The 21,312-nt window shown below is 39.2% G+C and overlaps 1 pseudogene; it reads left to right on the top strand.

Annotated features, from left to right (window-relative positions):
• The first annotated feature begins 17,529 nt into the window (after positions 1-17,529).
• Positions 17,530-21,101, top strand: LOC112303846 (ubiquitin carboxyl-terminal hydrolase 10-like; annotated as a pseudogene).
• The last annotated feature ends 211 nt before the right edge of the window (positions 21,102-21,312 follow it).

Below are 21,312 nucleotides of genomic sequence, written 5' to 3'. Positions count from 1 at the left end.
ATGTAGAGCATTTAGAACAGTGCTTGTCATGGATTAAGTGCTCAATAAGGAACAATCATTGTTATAGGCCGAAATAATAGGGATCAGTGGTCTCCCATGAATACAAGGTATGTAAATGAATAGATATATGTCCTTGATTCTTTTCCTTGACCTAGTAATAGGGTTATAGGATTACAGGAACCCATAGTCTTTACCTGGACTTCAGTGATCCCAGAAAGTGCTGGATATGTGGATTGTCCTGATTTTTCTAGCTTTTATGCTGACCAAATTATTGGCAATATTAATTCATTGTGAATTAAGGAAAGAAGACTATAAGACATGGATACAAGTGCTAGAAGATCAGCCATATTTGGCTTTGAGTAAAAAGAAAAAAAAAAAAAGAGAGAAAGGGCTTATTAAGGTCCGATAGGCATTCATTTGAAAATAAAGGTAGAGGGGAAAGTAAAAAATCTATGCATTTTTGAAATCTTGAAAAGGTTTAATTCTAATTGCTCTATCTTAGGTCCTTGTCCCAGTTTACATTAAAACTACAAATGCAAGGGAATATGAAAACAAAAGCAACTCTGTAACTTGAAAGTCTTGAGTGATATGGTATTTCTATTTTATAATACCCAGGAGTATAGAAAATCATAAAATTTCTGTCCGCTGATATTGGTTTATTCAAAATAGTACATCACTCAAGAAAACTGATAATCCCAAGCTGCTGGATACCACATTGTATTTTTTAAAGAAAATGACAATGATACAGCCAATTCAAAGTTCTTTTCTCTAAGAGTCTCTAGAGGTTTTATATCTTATTGAAAAAAATTAGACACCAAAGAAGGAGTCATAAGGAAAAAACTTAGTATTTCCCCCAAGTATTTATTGAGTGTATTTTTGCTACCAATATGATCCATCTTTTAAAAAAATTATTTATTTATTTTTAGAGAGAGGGGAAGGGAGGGAGAAAGAGAGGCAGAGAAACATCAATGTGTGGTTGCCTCTAGTGTGCCCCCTACTGAAGACCTGGCCTGAAACCCAGGCATGTGCCCTGACTGGGAATTAAACCAGCGAGCCTTTGCTTCGCAGTCCGGCACTCAGTCCACTGAGCCAAACCAGCCATGGCCCAATATGATCCATCTTACACAAGTTATATATATAGGTTTATGGATATAAACTGCAATAACAAAGAGGCAAAATAATAATTGAACAGAAGCAAAGTAGTGGGGAAACATATTAGGAATCAGATGGGATAAAACCAGTGAGGCAGGAAACAGTAAAAATCCCAGGATAAATTGTGTTAAATGCTAAGCCTTCCTTGAAGCCTATTCAGAAAGAGGTGAATATAAGATGACACCAATTAATTCTGGACAAAGGAGAAGGCCAGTTTGGCAGCTGAGAGAGTTGGAAGCCTAATAGCAGTTCTGTTAAGGAGCTTTCAATGAGAGAGTAAAAGTAAATCACTGCTTTAAAGTAATTCCCCAGTAAGAGGCTGAACGGGACATGACCTTGAGTCTCCAGCCAAAGTAAACTTGATTCCTCAGGATTCAGAGACTAAGACAACCACAGGCAATGATAGATGCTGTCATGAAATTTTAGAACAGGTAGAAGACTGAAGAATTGCTTTAGTTCACTACATTACTACATCATTTTGTAGGTAATGAAATGTATGCTTAGAGGGTGGAAGGGCCTTGCTTCAGGATAATGCAGTGAGTTAGTGTCAGAGAGTCAGAACTTTCCCTCAATGTTCTTTTTTTCTGAATCATCTTCAGAAGCAAGGAAATGAACAGACACTTTTAATATGCCATAGGCAACTTTCTCTTTGTTGTCCCTTTATTTAGCACGTCTTTATTCCATGTTTGTAATCTTTATGTGAAGTGCAATTGACTAAATGCCTTTCTACAAATGTGCAGATCATCACTTCCAAGGAAAATTTCTAGAACTCAATCAGAATAGCAAATTTCTTATTTTTCCTAATCATTCAATATTACCAGATATGTTTCAGAAACACCATTAGTGAAAAAATTTATCTTCAGAACATTCTAGTCACAATCATCTCTGTTAAGAAAAATAAGCAGAAGCAAATGTTTTAGCTTAAAGCCTGGCCCTGCTGCAAAAAAATTGTATCATTTCGGATTAAGGCATTGAAGGATACTGCTAAAAAAACAAATAGGTTTTCTGATAGTGATATATTGGCAAAAATGCAGTTAGAAAATCTTTGAAGAAAAGGTGAATTGCAAGAGATGAGAGTTTGGGGGAAGAGAGGATCAGAAAAAGGAGCAGGTCAAAGAAAACAATTATTTCAGGGAGAACTGGCTTCCGCTCCCACCTGCCTTGCCGCCACCTTCCCTCCTCACAAATATTTCAGATATGGTTAAGTTTTCCGGATGCATCCTGAAGGCAATTAGGACCTCACAGTGGGAGGAAGGTGATGGAGGTTCAGAGGACTTGTTAATTTCACACATTTGTTTCTAGGATCAAAAGGTCCCCCATTATCTCTGAATTGGCTTTAGGACTATTTATGTAGGATTCGATTAATGAATCCACAACAATTTTTTTTCACAACAAATATTTTAAATAACTTTTTGTTAAACAATCTTCAGTATTTTAGAAAAAGCCCAATATTTCCAAGAATCATTTTTTAAAAACTCAGTTTGTATATTATAGAGATAACTGACAGTCATTCCTCTTTCAATGATGTGAAGAACCTATCAATCTTGACATTATTTTTTGTGAAGAAAGCTGAGAAGTTGCCAAGCTAAAAAGCATTATGATTATATTAGAAGAACTCTCCAAGCCAACAAAGTTATATGCTCTGTTGACCTACCTGCGTTCTGGATCATTAAATGCATCTACTGAGAAAGATCATGACTGACTACAACAAAAGTGTGTGCTTTCAATTTTCCACGTGAGCTTTCACTAGCTCCATTAAAACCAAAGCAGTTTTATGGAAGATGCCTGATCCCTAAAATAATGACATCACTGAGAAAAAGGCAGAACAAATCATGAAAAAGGATTTTTGATAAAAAGAAAACTAACCACCCAGGATGCCTTCTTATAAATGTTTAAAAGAGATGTAAGTTTGTTGATAGTATTGTATCATTGGACCATGTAAATGATGGTTTCAGGGACAGCCTTTCTGTGGTTAGCCTTTCCTTGAGTATTTATAAAAGTGTGTGGTGCTACACAGTCAAAAGACCTTTTTCAAATTTTTTTTTTTATTTTTTAATTACATTTGATGTACTATATTATATAATTTTAGGAGTACAACCCAGTGACTAGACTTTCATATAACTTATGAACTGATCACCCCAATAAATCTAGTACCTACCTGCACCATACATAGTTATTACAATATTACTGACTATGTTCTTTATTCTGCACTTTATATACCCGTGACTGTTCTGTTATGTACCTGTGATTGGTACAAAACTACCAATTTGTACTTCTTAATCCCCTCACATTTTCATCCATTCTCTCAACCCCCCACCCATCTGGCAACCATCAAAATCTTGTTTGTTCATTTATTTTTTTCTTTAGTTCCACAAGTAAGTGAAACAACATGACATTTGTCTTTCTCTGTATGACATTTCACTCAACATAATACCTTCAAGGTCTATATGCATGTTGTTGCAGATGGCAAGATTTCATTTTTTGTGTGTGGCTAAATCATATTCCATTGTATGTATGCACCACTTCTTTTTCTTTAAAAATATTTTATTCACCCATTCTTAGAGAGAGGGGAAAGGAGGGAGAAGGAGAGGCAGAGAAACATCAGTATGTGGTTGCCTCTTGTGCAACCCCCACTGGGGACCTGGCCCACAACCCAGGCACGTGCCCTGACTGGGAATAGAACCGGCAACCCTTTGGTTCACAGGCTGGTGCTCAATCCACTGAGCCACACCAGCCAGGGCACCACTTCTTCTTTATCCATTCATCTATTGATAGATACTTAGGTTGCTTCCATATCTTGGCTATTGTAAATAATGCTGCAATAAACATATGGATGTATATGTCTTTTCAATTTAGCATTTTGAATTTCTTTGGATAAATACCCAGAAGTGGAACTGCTGGGTTCTTGTTTCTTGGTATATAACTTTTGTTTTAAAGTCTATTTTGTTTGCTGTAAGTAGCTACCCTAGCCACTTCTCTTTCTTCTCCTTCTTCTTTTCCTCTCCCTCCTCCTCCTTCTTTTTCTCTTGGTTTTCATTTTTATGAAATATCATTTTCATCCCTCCATAAACTTTCAGTGTGCATATCTTTTGATCTGAAGTGAGTCGCTTTTACACAGCATATGGAAAGGTCATGTTCTGTTATCCATTCAGCCACAGTAAGTCTTTTCATTGGAGCATTTATTCCATTTGCATTTAAAGTTATTATTGACAGATATGTATTTATTGCCATTTTATTATTCATATTTTTAATTATTTTTCTTCTTCTTCTTAAGGAAGACCCTTTAACATTTCCTGTAATACTGGCTTGGTGGTGATGAACTACTTTAGCTTTTTCTTGTCTGGGAAGCTTTATCGATCCTTCAATTCGAAATGATGGCTTTGCTGGATAGAGTAACCTTGGATGTAGGTCCTTGCTTTTCACCATTTTGAATATTTCTTGCCAATCTCCTCTGGCGTGAAAATTTTAGTTTGAGGAATAAGCTGACAGTCTTATGGGAGCTCCCTCGTAGGTAAGTAACTGCTTTTGTCTTGCTGCTTTTAAGATTCTGTCTTTGTCTTTAACCTTTAGCATTTTAATTATGATGTATCTTGATGTGGGCCTCTTTGGGTTCATCTTGTTTGGGATTTGCTGCACTTCCCGGACTTGTATGTTCATTTTCTTTACTAGGTTAGGGAGGTTTTTCATCGTTATTTTTTCAGATTTTCAATTCCTTGGTCTCTTTTTTTCTCCTTCTGGCATCCCCATGATGTGAATGTTTGTATGCTTGAAGTCGTCCCAGGGGCTCCTTAAACTATTCTCATTTTTTAAAAATTCTTTTTCTTTATGATATTGTGATTGGGTGTTTTCTGCTTCTTTATCTTCCATATTGCTGATTTGATCCTCTACTTCATCTACTCTACTGTTGATTCCATATAATGTAGTCTTCATTTTTGACTGGTTGTTTTTTATGTTTTCTATCTCCATCTTTATGTTTCCTATTTCTTTGTTGGAGTTCACGATAAGTTCGTTTACTCTTTCCCTAAGTTTATTACACATCCTTATAACCAGCGTTTGGAATTCTGCATCTGGTAGATTGCTTGTATGCATTTTGTTTAATTCTTTTTCTGGAGTTTTATTCTGTTCTTTCATTTGGGACATGTTTCTTTATCCCTTCATTTTGGCTGCCTCCCTGTATGTATTAAGTGGAGCTATACATCTATGTATTAAGTGGAGCTATACATCTTCTGGTCTTGGTAGAGTGGCCTTATGTAGCAGGTGTCCTTTAGGGCCCAGTGGCACAGCTTTCCCCATCACCCGAACTGGATGCTGCAGGTGTGCCTTCCTGTATCAGCTGTGTGTAGTCTCCTGTTGTAGTTAAGCCTTGATGGCTGTTGACACATCAGTGGGAGGGATTTATCCCCAGACTTCTAGGACTGACTGGGACCACAGTGGAGGATCTGCTGTGCAGGGGCTGACCCCACAGAGCAGTGCTCACTTCATTAGTGCTCTGATGCCTGATTAGTCTGCCCCTAGAGTGTGTTGCCCCTGGAGGTCATTGTGTAGTGCTCCAATATAGTCTGAAGCTGTCCATTTGGTATGCTGGCTCTGGGACCTCCTGGGAGGTGCCAGCCAAGGTTAGCTGCTGCCTTGCCCTGCCTGGGGCCACCCAGCATGAGCTACAAAGCAATCTGTAGGTAGCTGCTACTTTTCTGGGCTTGGAGATGCCTGGGAGAAAGAAGCTAAGTTGCTAACTGGAGTCATCTGCTGCTGATGTTGAGCCTGGGCCACATAGCAAATTGTACAGGACACACTGAGACCAGATGGTGTTTGTTTGGGGTTTGTACACTTTGAAGAGATTTTAGGAAAGTGCAAAGCATGAGCTAAGAAAGGCCCTTTGTGTGAAAAAACTGGCTTGGGTGGGCCCTAAAGTTGGATGCTGTGGGCTATCAGAGAATCACCAGGGTGGAACAAATGGTATTAGACAGATTGAGTCTCAGTTATGATGCCTGCCTGCTGGCTCTTTTGGGGCAGGGAGTGCTCAGAAAGGAAACAATGGTCTCTGCCAACACTTCTGTCTGGGAAAAAGCTGCCTTTCCAGCCCTCCTTGGACAATTCAGTTCCTCCCTATATGTCCCTCCTGCCCCAGCACTGGAGCCCAGAATAAGTGAGTCCAAGTAAGTCTGTGAGGGGGCCCTTTATAGGAACACTTGGGACTCCAGGAGGCCTTGCTCTCACTCAGCCACAATTCCTGCTGGTTTTTATAGCCAGAAGTTGTGGTACTTCTTTTCCTGGCACTGGAACCCTGGGCTGGGACTGGGACCTGTTGCTCCTCATGGGGACTTCTGAAGCCAAGATAGCCCTCCAGACTTTTAACCCCCACATGTGGGTGGGGGACCAGCCTGTTCCATGTCTCCACCTGTCCTAGCAGCCTTGATGTGGCTTCTTTATATCCTTAGTTATAGGACTTCTATTCAGATAGACTACAGGTAGTTCTGAAAGATGGTTTTCATGTAGTTTAGTTATAATTTTGATGTGGTTGTGGGAGGATAGAGTCACAAGGACTTTGATCTGAGAATTGCACATGTACCACAAATTATGCTAAGCATTTTATATGCATTATCTCATTTCATCAGCCCTACAGTTAAGTGATATAGCTGTGTGATACTTCTTATTTGTCTATGTATTAATAATGAACAAACTAAGGTAAAGTGATTTGTTCATGGTCACACAACAAACCAGTGGCACAGCAGGGATTCATACTCATGAAGTCTGATTCTAGAGCCTATTTTCCTTTGACCTCTAACTGTAAGCAAATGCAGTTCTGGCTGCCTGCTGCTATGAAAGCCAATACTCAAGAAGCAGGCGCTGATGTAAAGGAAAGTGGTTTATTTGCACATACCAGCCACATGGAAGATGAGGGACTCACATCTCCAAGCCCATCTCCACATCTCAGTGGAGGCAGAGGTTTTTATAAGGAAGGAGAGGGGAACAGAAGAAAGAGATCAAGGAAGGGAGTTGAAAAGTTTTCTATGTACAGAATAGCACAGTCCATTCCAATAAGGCAATTGATGGTCTGGTGTGTGTCATCTTGGTTTAGTCATCCTGGATTGATGTCAGCCTGGATCCACCATTGAAGGTCAGCAAATCTCCTGCAGCTGAGATGTCTGAAGGTCAGAGTCTGCATCTTTTGAAATTAGTTGCTAGGAGTCTTATACAAACATGTTGTTCATCTACAAGCTACATATTAATCAGAGTTGGCACTTACAGAAATGGTTTCAAAAGAATAGTGGGATGCAGTTTTCCACTGTTACAATTGCCCCATTACAGAACTTAATTATGCTAGAATACATAACTAAATCAATTTGGTTTTTTGAATATATATATATATTCAAATAATTATTTTTGAATATGTATTACTTTTTAGAGATATAAAATTTTGAAATTTAGAAGCCTACATCTTAGAAATGATGTAATCCACTGCTACTCCCTGCTCATTTATAAGTAGGAAAACTGAGTCACAGAATGGAAAAAATAGCTTAATTCAGGCTATAAAATATTTGATAGTTCCTATGGTTTGAATGTTTTGTCCTCCAAAACCCATATGTTGAAATCCTAATGGCCAATATGATGATACTTAGAAGGTAGAGGTTTGGGCAGTACCCAAATCATGAGGGTGAAGCCCTTATGAATAGAGTCAGTACTCTTATAAGAAACCCCACAGAGCTCCCTAGCCTCTTCTACCATGTGGCAATATGAGAAGTCTGCTACCTGATCATGCTGGCACCCTGATCTTAGACTTGTAGCCTCCTGACCTGTGAGAAGTAAATTTCTGTTGTTGATGAACTACCTAGCCTGTGGTATTTTGTTATAGCAACATGAACAGACTAAGACAATGGGAAAGCCAGAATTAGACCAGGGACTTAAGATTCCTAAAATTCTTATTGATGGGAAAATATCACAAAGAGCAGTGAAATACTATTTTATTTCTTATTTTTAAGAAACCATTCCTTTTTTAAGTTTGAATATATATATGTATATGTATATATATATATAGTTGTATTTGAACAACAATACATATATACATCTACATATATATATATATTTATTGTTGTTCAAGTACAGTTGTCTCCATTTTCACCCCACCATGCCCCCCCACCCCTTCTAGAAATCAAAATTCTCACCCTGGCCAGTGTCTCCCAGTTGGTCAGGCATTTTCCCACAAAGCAAAAGGTCCTGGGTTGGATTCTCAGTCAGGGCACATGCCTAGGTTGTGGGTTTGGACATATAAGAGAAAAACCAATGTTTCTCTCTCTCAATGTTTCTCTCCCTCCCTTCCCCTCTCTCTAAAATCAATAAGTAGGGTGAGGATAAAAACCATCAACATTATCGAGGAATTATTTACTTACAATATTTTGCATTCATTTTAAGACTGCAGTTGAGGCAACATCCATAAGCACAATATACAGTATTTCCATAATCACAGAAGATTCCCTTGTGCCCCTTTCCAGTCAATACCCTACTCTAACTCTAATACCCAATCACTGTTCTTCTTTCTATGAGTGTTGATTAAATTTGAACTTTTCTACTATTTTATATAAAATGGAATCATAGAGTATATGTTAATTTTTGTTTGCTTTCTTTAACTTAGCATAATATTTTTGATATGCATTCATGTTATTTTGTATATCAGTCATTTTTTTCCTTCTGTAGTATTCCATTGTTTAAATCACAATTTGTCTATCTACCAGTTAACAGATACTTGACTGGTTTACAGTTTTGGGCTAGGATGAATAAAGATTCCCCAAAATTCATGTTCAGACCATTTCATTTAACTTTTAGGTAGCTGTCAAACTATTTTCAAAACTGGTTCTATCATTTTATGCTCTCACCATCAATGCATGAGAGTTCCATTTCCTCCACACACTTCAACCCTTGGCATTGCCATGCTGTTTTTTTTTTTTTTAGTTTTATCATGAATTTATCTTATTAGTATTGCTTTTAAATAATTGTTTATATAAGCTGGATACAGGTTCTTTGTGAGATAGAAATATTGTGAATTTGGGGGGGGCTTATTTTTAATAAGTGTTTTTTGAAAAGCAGAGTTTTCTGTTTTCATAAGATTCAATTTATCAATTTATCTTTCAGAATTTATACATTTTGTTTTTTGTATAGGAAAACATTTGTTGACCTAGTGAGATTTTCTTCTATAAGCTTTATAATTTGAGCTTTATAATTTGAGTTTTATAATTAATTATAACATTAATGTCTGTGATACATTTTGAGATAATTTTAGCATATGGCATTAGGCAATATTCAAAGTTATTTCATTTCTATATGGATAACCAATTATTTCAGCACCATTTATTAAAAAAGACTTTCCTTTTCCTATTGATTTATTTTGGCAACTTTGAGGAAAATTGGCCATAAATATAACTATTTATTTCTGGACTCTATAGTCTATTCCATTTCCTTATCTTTTTATCCTTATGTCAGTATCATTATTGTAACTTTAGCAAATGTTGAAATTAGGTAGTGTAAGTCCTGCAACTTTTCTTTTGAGTCATCTCTTCTTTCTTTTCTATTTTCAGCCTTCATTTGCTATAACTAAGTATTTATTTAGAATTCTATTTGTCTTCACAATTGGCTTATTAACTGGCTGTATTTTCTCTTTTAGTCATTACTCTAAGTTTTACAATACACACCTTTACCTTACCATTGTCTAACTTCAAATAACACTGTCTTATTTCACGTGAAATTTAAGAAACTTTCAAAAGTAGGCTTCCATTTGCTCCTTTCCTTCTTTTGTACTAATGTGTTATTGCTGTCATACATTTTATTTCTATATATGTTATAAACTTCACCATGTGTTATTATTTTCTAAACAATTTTTTTTTAAATTTTAATTGTTATTCAATTACAGTTGTATGCCTTTTGCCCCCATCCCTCCACCCCACCCCAGCTGAACCCACCTCCCTCCCCCCCTCCCCCCTCCCCCCTGGTTTTGTCCATGTGTCCTTTATAGTAGTTCCTGTAATCCCCTCTTCCCACTGTCCCCCCCCCCACCCCCGGCTATTGTTAGATTGTTCTTAACTTCAATGTCTCTGGTTATATTTTGTTTGCTTTTTTCTTCTATTTATTATGTTCCAGTTAAAGGTGAGATCATATGGTATTTGTCCCTCACCGCCTGGCTTATTTCACTTAGCATAATGCTCTCCAGTTTCATCCATGCTGTTGCAAAGGGTATAAGCTCCTTTTTTCTCTCTGCTGCATAGAATTCCATTGTGTAAATATACCATATAAACAATTATCTTTTAAAGAAGTTTACAAGAACTATAAGTGTGGCTGGTCAATATGGCGGCATATGCAGACATGGCTTGCGTCCTCCCACAACTACATCAAAATTACAACTAAAATACAGAACAACCATCACTCTGAACCATCAGAAATCGAGTTGAATGGAAGTCTGACAACCATGGAATTAAAGAAACCACATCCATCCAGACTGGTAGGAGGGGCACCGATATGGAATGGTCTGTTCCCACACCCACATGTAGTGGATAAAACTTTGGGAGGGATATCTCAGGAGCAAGCAGGCCCACCCCCACTCCAGGCCCCCAACCTAGTGCATGGTTCCAGTGCCAGGAAGATAATTCCCTGCAACTTCTGGGTGCAAAAACAAGTAGGAATTGAATTGGTGAAAGAAACTGCTATAGCCCCAAGCACTTCCTGTTAAAGAATCCCCACACAGACTCACCTATTTAGACTCACTCTCTCTGAGCTCCAGCCCTGGGGTAGCAGCTTGAAGGGCACAAGAGGCATACTGGGAGAGGCTGGCATCATGGTGAGCAGAGGCCATTGTCTCTTTTCTGAGTTTCCGGCCCCCCACCATCGAGCCACAGAGTCAGTAGACTGGTGCCATATTTGAGACATCAACCTGGCTAACAATGTTTTATCTGCCTTGGAGATCTCCACAGTCTCCACCCCACCCAAATTACAGGCCCACTCAAGCTGCTTTTCCATATGAATGGTTGGTCTTGATTCAGGCTTCACAACTTCCTAAATCCTATCAGACAAGCCACAGCTGGCCTCAGTGAGCTCCAGGCCAGGCACTAGCAGCAGCCAGATTATTTTCACATCTTGGCTTCACCTGGGAATCTTCAATCCCACCTCAAGAAGCAGCCTTCTCAGATTGCTTTATAGCTCATGTAGGGCAGCCCTGGGAAAAACACAGGTGGGGGGTGACCTTGGAATGCACCCCCCTAGGAAACCCCTGGGCCTGTGCACCCAGTGGACAGCTACAGACCACACTAGAGCACCATCACACTGCCCCTGCACAGCTGTTCTTCCACGGAGGGCGGAGGTTGGTGGTCAGTGGTCAAAGCCAATCCTTGTAGCTGACTGGCCTCCCCTTGATCTGCCAATAACAACCAAGGCTAAACTACAAGAGGAAGGTGTACTCAGCCCACATGAAGGGTGCACTTCGAGTACCCAGCTTGGGTGATAGGGGAGGCTGTTCCACTGGACCCTAAAGGACACCTACTACATTAGGCCACACTAACAAGACACAGAGTCAAAGCAGCTCTACCTAATACATAGAAACAAACACAGGGAGGCTGCCAAAACAAGGAGACAAAGAAACATGGCCCAAATGAAAGGACAGATCAAAACTTCAGAAAAAGAGCTGAACGAAATGGAGATAAGCAATCTAACAGGTGTAGAGTTCAAAACACTGGTTATAAGGATGCTCAAGGAACTTAGTGAGGATCTCAACAGCATAAAAAAGATCCAGTCAGAAACAAAAGATTCACTAATTGAAACAAAGAACAATTTACAGGGAAACAACAGTAGAGTGGATGAAGCAGAGAATCAAATCGATGATTTGTAACATAAGGAAGCAAAAAACAAGTAATCGGAACAAGAAGAAAAAAAAAAGGATACAAAAAAATGAGAGTAGTATAAGCAGCCTCTGGGACAACCTCAAGAGGTCCAACATTTGCAACATAGGGGTGCCAGAGGAGAAGAGAAAGAAATTGGAAATCTATTTGAAAAAATAATGAACGAAAACTTCCCTAATTTGCTGAAGGAAATAGACATATACGTCCAGGAAGCACAGAGAATCTCAATCAAGTTGGACCCAAAGAGGACCACACCAACACACATCATAATTAAAATGCCAAGGGTTAAAGATAAAGAGAGAATCTTAACAAATAGCAAGAGAACAGGAGAGAGTTACCTACAGGGGAGTTCCCATAAGACTATCAGCTGATTTCTGAAAAGAAACTTTGAAGGCTAGAAGAGGCTGGCAAGAAGTATTCAAGGTGATAAAAGCAAGGACCTACAACCAAGATTACTGTATCCAGCAAAGCTATCATTTAGAATGGAAAGGCAGATAAAGTGCTTCCCAGAGAAGGTAAAGCTAAAGGAGTTCATCATCACCAAGCCATTGTTACATGAAATGTTAAAGGAAATTATATAAGAAAAAGAAGAAGATAAAAACTATGAAGTTTAAAATAACAACAAACTCACAACTATCAACAATTGAATCTAAAAAATAAAAAGAAAAACAAAAACAAACTAAGCAAACAAGCAGAACAGGAATAGAATCATAGGTATGGGGATCATTTGGAGGGTTATCAGTTGGGAAGGGGAGGGGGAGAGTGGGGGAAATGGTGTAGGGATCAAGAAGCATAATTGGTAGGAAGAAAATAGACAGGGGGAGCTTAAGAATAGTATAGAAAATGGAGAAGCCAAAGAACTTACGCGCACAAACCATGGACATGAACTAAGTGGGGAAGATTGCTGGAGGGAAGGAGGGTACCAGGTGGACAGGGGCAAAGGGAAAAAAATTGGGACAACTGTAACAGCATAATCAATAAAATAAACTTAAAACAAAGAAGTAGAAAAATAGCAATGGATTAAAATATCCAGTTAAAAGGCACAGAGATTGGCAGAATAGAAAAAAGAAAAACATGGTGTAACTATATATACACTGTCTATGAGATACTCATTTTAGATCCAAAGACTCAAATTGGTTGAAAGTGAAAACATAGAAAAAGATATTCCATGCCAGTAATAACCAAAAGAGAGTTAGTGTGTTTGTACTAATATATGACAAAATGGATTCTATGCCAAAACTGGTTACCAGAGACAAAGAATGGCATGATATATTGAGAAAAGTTTTGATCCATTAAGAAGACACAACAATTATAAACATAAACACAACTAAAAACAGAGCCCCAAAATATATGAAGCAAAAACTGACAAAAATAAAAGGAAATTGATACCTGTACAATAATAGTTGGAAGTTTCAATACATGACATTATATACCAGACTATCAGTAAAGCAATAGAGGACTTGAACAGCACTATAAACCAAATAGTTCTTACATATATAGGACATTTCACCATAATGCAGAATGAGTATTTTCTTTCCTCAAGTGGACGTAGAACATTCTCCAGAATAGACTATATATATGGGTTCACAAAAATAAGTCTCAATACATTTTAAAAGATTAAAATTATACAAAGTCTCTTCCTTGACAATAATGGAATGAAAGTAGAAATTAAATCTGGAGGACGTTATGCTAAGTGAAATAAGCCAGGCACAAAAGGGTAAATACTGCATGATTCCACTTATATAAGTGTATTACAAATTTTTAAAACTTCATATTTTTCTGATACGTCAACATCCCCACAGTCTGAGAACACCTCACATAAATGACCAGATGCAACACTATAATAAGGCGGGTCCTTGACAGAAGTTCCCCTTCTTGCTCTTCCCTGATTGTGACTGTGTTCAAATGTTCCAATAAAATCCCCTCATGCCTTTTGCTTCTGACCCCAAATAAAGGGACTTGCTCACTGGTCCTCATTTTCTCTCAATTCCCTCCCGGCTTGGTTGAGTTACCTCCTTGAAACTCCTTCTATATGGACCCTTGAATCACATGCCATGCCTGGCTCTTTTAGGACTTGTGAGTATACATAAATCCCCTTCAGTTCTTTTTTTATTCCTCATCTGAGGATATTTTTATTAATTTTAGAGAGAGAGGAAAGGTGGGGAGAGAGAGAAAGAAAGAGAAACATTGATGTGAGAGAGAAACATCAATAGGCTGCCTCATATACATTATGCCTGGACAGGGAACTGAACCTGCAACCGAGGTATGTGCCCTGACCAGGAATCTAACCCTCAACCTTTTGGTGTATCAAACAACACTCCAACCACTGAACTACCCGTCCAGGGCTACTTCGCTTTTTGCATACCTCTCTGTGATTTTATTCTGGGTCTCTACCTGACTAATCATAAAAAAACACCCCATTTTAAGTAATATCATTATTCCTTAAAACACAGTTGACAACCAGAATGGGATAATCTGCGTCATGTATGGAAAACCCTCAGGGATACCCTTGCACTGCTGATGATTCACTACTTGGCTATCCTGATTGAGCTCCATCATTTGGAAATGTTCTGTGTCTTGCTGGTGTTCATGTGCACTGCTTATTCCACTTAGGATGAGTGCTGCCAAGATTCTCCATCACAAAATACATGCAGATCCTGTCCCAATATCAATAACACACCCCAGGATATCACTTCCCAACCATAATCCAGAGAGAAGGGGATAATTATCCCATAGCTCCTTGAGAACTGGAGTCACTGAGCTATACGAATTGGCAATTTTTCAGTGTAAGTTGGAGTGATTGTGATTTGAAGGACTAGTGTGGATAGAAGTGGAGTTCCTTCCCCTATCAGAGTCATGCTGAGTGCATATCACTGAATGTTAGCCTGAAAAATTAAGGGGGCCAGTGGCCTTCAATATATAGGGGTGACTCCATCGGTCTAATTCAATATGTCATTAAATAGCACTTGGGAAAAATAAATAATTCACTCTCCTTGGTGTCAGGTGGTCCCCTTCCCTTGGAGAGTCCCCCATGGCTCTTTGTAAATATTGATGCTGCTGGGGACCTGCAGCTCCTCCTCTGTTGTATCCCTTGCTGCTGCTGCTGCTCTTTGTCCCCCAACCTCATGGGGCATTGCAGATCCCATCTATGGATACTGGTGGCACAATATAAAAAAAAAAGAGGAGGAGGATCACTTTGAATCCTTGTCCCTGTAAGCCACCTGAGGAGTTTTCTCTGATCATTTGAGATTACAAATCTCCTGCAATGTACTTGGGAACTTTTTAGTGCTCCTCCCTGTTAATGAGCTAGGAGTTGCCTCCTTAAAATCAAATGAAAACAAAATTAAAAAAAATGCATCAGACAATTTGAGGCCATTATTATTTTTTGAGGCCATTATTGCTGTTCTGCATATAGACCCTAACCTCTCTGAGGTTGACAGGAATGCCCTAGAGCAGCTGTGTCAAACTACTTTTCACCTGGGGCCACATCAGCCTCAAGATTGCCTCCAAGGGGCCAAATGTAATTTTAGGACTGTATAAATGTAACTACTCCTTAACTAGGGGCAAGGAGCTTGGCTCTGCTACCAGGTAGAAAAATGGTGCCTGGCTGGATAAAACAAGGTTGGAGGGCTGGATTCGACCCGAGGGTCTTGTGTTTGCCACCTGTGCCCTAGAGTGAGAGGTCATTGCTCACAGTGAACAGCAAGGGCCACTCAGGACACCAAGTGCTTGTTAGGTAATCATACAAAGAGAGGAAGAAAACATCAGCCACCTAGAGATATATGCCACTCTAAAGATTTTGCTTAAGAAAAGAAAGTGGGGGAAGGGATTGAGTATACTTGGGACTGAGGCCATTTCAGGGAGAAGTTGGCTAGAGGCACCAGGCCTCTTCCCCCTCCTTTCTTTTCCCCTAATCAATCAGAGACAGAAACTGAATAACACAGCTTCAAGTGGCTAAAGGCCTGGGGAAAAAAGGAAAAGAAAAGAAAGAAGGGAGGAAAGAAAGAAAGAAAGAGAGAGGAAGGAAGGAAGGAAGGAAGGAAGAAAGGAAGGAAGGAAGATAGGAAGGAAGGAAGAAAAAGAAAGAGTAGGGAAGAAATTGTGGCTTCAGGCAGCTATAAGCCCAAAGTGGGGAGAAAAGGAAGTTGAAACCTTATGTACTGAACATATTATAGACCTAACAAACATAACGCAAGCCCTAGATTACTTATTGATTTAAAAATAATCCCCAGGCATCAGGGAGAAAAAAGGGCAATTAAATAAATTATTTATACATATATATCACATTTTAATATAAATGTATAATAAATTTTGTATATACACATAATACATAATACATTTTTTTAAAGTTCCATAATCTGATTTATCAGAAGTCCAAAAACATATAGAAAATTTATATACTAAAGACTTTGTATAATAAAAAAGATGAAAAGGGCACACTGATTGGCTTTTGTGAATTTTGCATCTAGGTTCTAACTTAACTTTAACATTTGCTAAAATATACTAGTTGGCAAAATTTCATGGATCTAATACTGGGGATCAAATCATACTTATACCTAAGGACTTCACTAAATTTACACATTGTTCCCCTTATAATATTTAAAAGTAACAAAATAAAATACAAGACAATGGCTACTTTAACTGTAGCCTTGCCTAAATTTCTCGTAGTCATAGTGCCTATTGCTCTAAAATCTTCTATATTGGGCATAGATGCTCTAATATAATAAATAATAAATAATATATTAAAATTAAAGTAAGTCTTTAACACAAATTGGCATAATAATAATGAGATCTCATGGACTTCTAGTTAAAATAGTTAATATGGTCCAATGTAAGCCAAAAATAGGGCCTTGAATAATTAAAACTTATATAAAACCTAATTGATAAAAGGAGTGATTATTCCCACTGCTTCTTTATCTGACAGCCTAATTTTGCTTGTTCTTAAATGTGGGAAAGATAAAGGGTGCCTCATGATGGATTACTACAAACTTAGTGCTGTGTTTCCATCCAAGGTTTTCATACCCTATGTGCAATATTATTAAAATTATTAATTCTATTCAATCAACAACAGGTAAATATTTTGCTTTTATAGATTTGGTAACATACTCTATTCATACTTATTTCAGTGGCCTTTCAGCTACAATTTGCTTCTACCTCCAAAGGGCTAAAATCTACTTTTTTCAGGCAACTCATGGGGTACCCCAACAGCTTTGCTATCACACAAAATCTTTGCAAATCTGATCTTGGATACACCCATCTTTCTCCAGAAACACAAGTATGACATTACATTGATAACATCCTCTTCCAAAGAGATTCATTTGACTCACTTATTAGTGACACATAAGTCCAACATCTTTTAGTCATTTTGGGGTTCTGGGGTCAACATTTTCTCATTTATAAATTTTACTTAACAGTGTATGTGCGGGGGAGGAGATGGCAGCGGCGGGGGGAGCAGCATGAGGAGTCCGGCAAGCAGCTAGGCTCATTGAAACGGGCTGCCATGGCCCTCCAGAGCCCACAGTTTATTTTTGGAGATTTTAGCCCTGATGAATTCAATCAGTTCTTTGTGACTCCTCACTCTTTTTTTTTGATATATTTATTGATTATGTTATTACAGTTGTCCCATTTCTGCCCCTTCACTCAACTCCATCCTGCCCACCCCCTCCCTCCCACATTTCCCCCTATAGTTCATGTCCATGGGTCATACTTATAAGTTCTTTGGCTTCTACACTTCCTACACTATTCTTACCCTCCCCCTGTCTATTTTCCACCTATCATTTATGCTATTTATTCTCTGTACCTTTCCCCCCTCTCTCCCCCTCCCAATCCCCTATTGATAACCCTCCATGTGATCTCCATTTCTGTGGTTCTGTTCCTGTTCTAGTTGTTTGCTTAGTTTTCTTTTGTTTTGGTTTTAGGTGTGGTTGTTAAGAACTGCGAGTTTGCTGTCATTCTTACTGTTCATATTTTTTATCTTCTTTTTCTTAGATAAGTCCCTTTAACACTTCATATAATAAGGGCTGGGTGATGATGAACTCCTTGAACTTGACCTTATCTGAGAAGCACTTTATCTGCCCTTTCATTCTAAATGATAGCTTTGCTGGATACAGTAATCTTGGATGTGGGTCCTTGCCTTTCGTGACTTGGAATACTTCTTTCCAGCCCCTTCTTGCCTGTAAGGTCTCTTTTGAGAAATCAGCTGACAGTCTTATGGGAACCCCTTTGTAGGTAACTGTCTCCTTTTCTCTTGCTGCTTCTAAGATTCTCTCCTTCGACTCCTCACTCTTCAGTTGAGCTTCCTGTATACCATGGAACAGTTCTTGTGGTACACAAACTACCTGATGGACAAGAATATCACATAATCAAGTTTGGAAACCAAAGACACTGCAGAAAACTCCCAACCACAGTATTTCAAGCACATTGAATCCTTAGGCCCCAAATTTATTCTTAGTTGCACAACTTCCAAAAAGACCACTGATGACGTAGATAAAGAAGTGAACTACAGTACCATTGACTGCTAGTACCCAGGCGCTGCCCTTGCTCTGGATGGCAGTTCCAACATGGAGGCGAAAGTTTTGGAAATGATGGCATTTCGGGTGGTCTTAGATAAAGAGATCATAAAAAGAAAAAAAATGTCTGTCCGATTATTATAGTTACTAGAAAGATGGCAGTGAGGGTAGTATTTCCACAGAAGCCCTAGTCAATGGCCATGCCAGTCAAGCAGTCCTGAACATGGTAGTCACAGATGACGAAGAGTTGATGGGGAATGTGCCCTTGTTGGGGACACCCAAGACTGTGGCAGCCCTCAGGACTCCACAGGCTTCATCAGTGATGCTATGCCTGGTGGTTCTTTCCCCAGAGTCCTGGACTGCAGGGCAGCCTGGGGGCTGCCAGGGACCTGACTTTGAACAGTCCTGCTTCTCTGCAAAGGCTGTCAGGGGCAGTGTGTTGAAGACAGCTGTGACTCAACCTGACACTGGGACTGATACTACTGAAAACCTTGGAGTTGTTAGGGACAAATACTTGAATCCTTGTGTGAGGGTTCAGCTGCCAGTGGGGTGGAGTTGCACACTGTGGAAAGCACAGGCTTGGACCCAGCTAAAGCTGAGAGCGCTTCCTCCTCCTACCCATAACCCAGCATCTGTGGCTGGCTCCACTTCCATCAGTCAACCTACATCATGGGCCAATCTTTTCTATGATTCTAAGCTCTCTTCCTCTTCATCTGTGGCTTCTGTGGAAACCAAGTATCCCCTCCTGCCACATTTCCCCTGGTCTCTGAAAAACAGGCTGAAGTCAAGGAAGGGCTTTTTCCAGTTTCAGAGGATCCTGTAGCCACAAAGATTGAAGTTACTGGAGATTATAACCCTAATACATAAACCAGTATCATTGCAACCTTATGGACTAAGCAGTAAAGGAACCTGGTGCTATTTTATGCTATACTGCAGCCACTGGTTGCTTACAGTCCCATGTATCACCTGGTGAAGTTCATTCCTCTGTATTCTAAAGTGTAAAGAGCTTGTAGGTCAACACTCATGACAGTTAGGCTAATGAATGAGTTTACTAATATGCCAGTACCTCCAAAACCCAGACAAGTTCTTGGGGATAAAATTGTGAAGGATGTCTCCCTGGAGTTGCCTTTGCATGTGTGTGTGTGTATATATATATCTTCACCTAAGTATATATTTATGTATTTCATGACAGAGAGAGAGAGAGAGAGAGAGAGAGAGAGAGAAGGAGAGAGAGAGAAACATTGAAGTGAGAGATAAACACCGATTGGTTGCTTCCTGTACACACCCCAACTGGGGATCAAACCCGCAACCTAGGTATGTGCCCTGACCGAGAACCAAACCCACAATCTTTTGGTGTATGGGACAATGCTCCAACCAACTGAGCCACCTGGCCAGGGCTAAACCTACATATATTAATAGACTCCTGATATCAAGAAGATGCTGTCTGAAAAGGGTCAACAGGAACATGCTGAGGAATACTTAGGCTTCATTCTAAATGGATTTTATGGGGAATTGTTAACCTAAAGAAACTTCTCTCACCAAATAATGAACAAGTTACTACAAGTCAATGGGCCCAAAAGCCACTCAGTGAATGAAGAAGAGAGGAAGAACCAGGCAAAGGAAGTGAGTATGAATGGGAGCAAGTGGGACCCAGAAATAAGACTTCAGTCACTCACCCAGGCAGACTTTGTTCAGATCCTAATCACTGGAATTTTTGGTGGACACATTAGGTCTGTGTTTTGCCAGCAGGGTTCAAAATAATCTGTTACTTTGCATCCATTTTCCACACTGCAGTTGGATATCCAGTCTGACGAGATACGTACAGTTCAGGATGCTCTGGAAAACTTGGTGGCAAGAGGCTCTTGCCAGGGTCATACCACAGAAACCAAACAAGAGGTTGATATCAGTTGAAAGGTGACTCTGGAAAAACTTCCTCCTGTCCTCGTGCTGCACCTAAAACAATTTGATTAAGAGAAAACGGGTGGATGTCAGAAGCTTATCAAAAATATTGAATATCCTGTAAACTTTGAAATCAGTAAAGAACTGCTTGCTCCAGGACTTAAAAATAAGAATTTTATTTTTTTATTTTTACTTATTTTTTTTTACTTTTTTGAAATTAAATTTTTAATTTTGAGGTAAATGTAGGCTCATATGCAATTATAAGAAATAATACATTGATCCTGTATACTCTTTACCCAGTGTCCCCAATGGTGACATCTTGAGAACCTATAGTACAATATCACAACCAGGATATTGATGTTGGTATTGAAGTTGTACACACACAAAAAAGCTGTATGGTCAAAACATATGAAACTTTCATCACCACAGGGATCCCCATGATTCAATTTTATAGTCATACCCTCTTCCATGCCACACAACCTATAGACTATTTGCAGTGGTCTACCATCACGGAAGCAGTGCGATGGATGGTCATTACACTACAGAGGTCTTCCAGGTCAGTCTGAACAGCTGGCTGCACATGGATGACCAGTAACAGGTGGTGAAGCCCACTGTTGACAGCACAGCCTACCTCCTCTGTTGCTGCCAAGTGGACCTGCTGTAACTGCCTGTGTGCTGTGTGTGCCCACACCCACTTGTAGAACACCAACTCTCACTGACTTCTTTACTCTCATTAGTGACATTTTATTTTGTTTTATTTATTTATTTTTTATGAGGCAGAATTTTAGACAGAAACTCTTTCCCTTTTGCAAAACTGGGCTAGAATAAAAGGAGATGCCTTGGGGGTTGTGCACCATAGTTTCTGTTGACCTCTA

This window comes from Desmodus rotundus, chromosome X (assembly GCF_022682495.2).
Source record: "Desmodus rotundus isolate HL8 chromosome X, HLdesRot8A.1, whole genome shotgun sequence".
NCBI lineage: Eukaryota > Metazoa > Chordata > Mammalia > Chiroptera > Phyllostomidae > Desmodus > Desmodus rotundus.
Note: the sequence above shows the minus strand (reverse complement) of the source record. Positions and strands in the feature narration are given on the sequence as shown.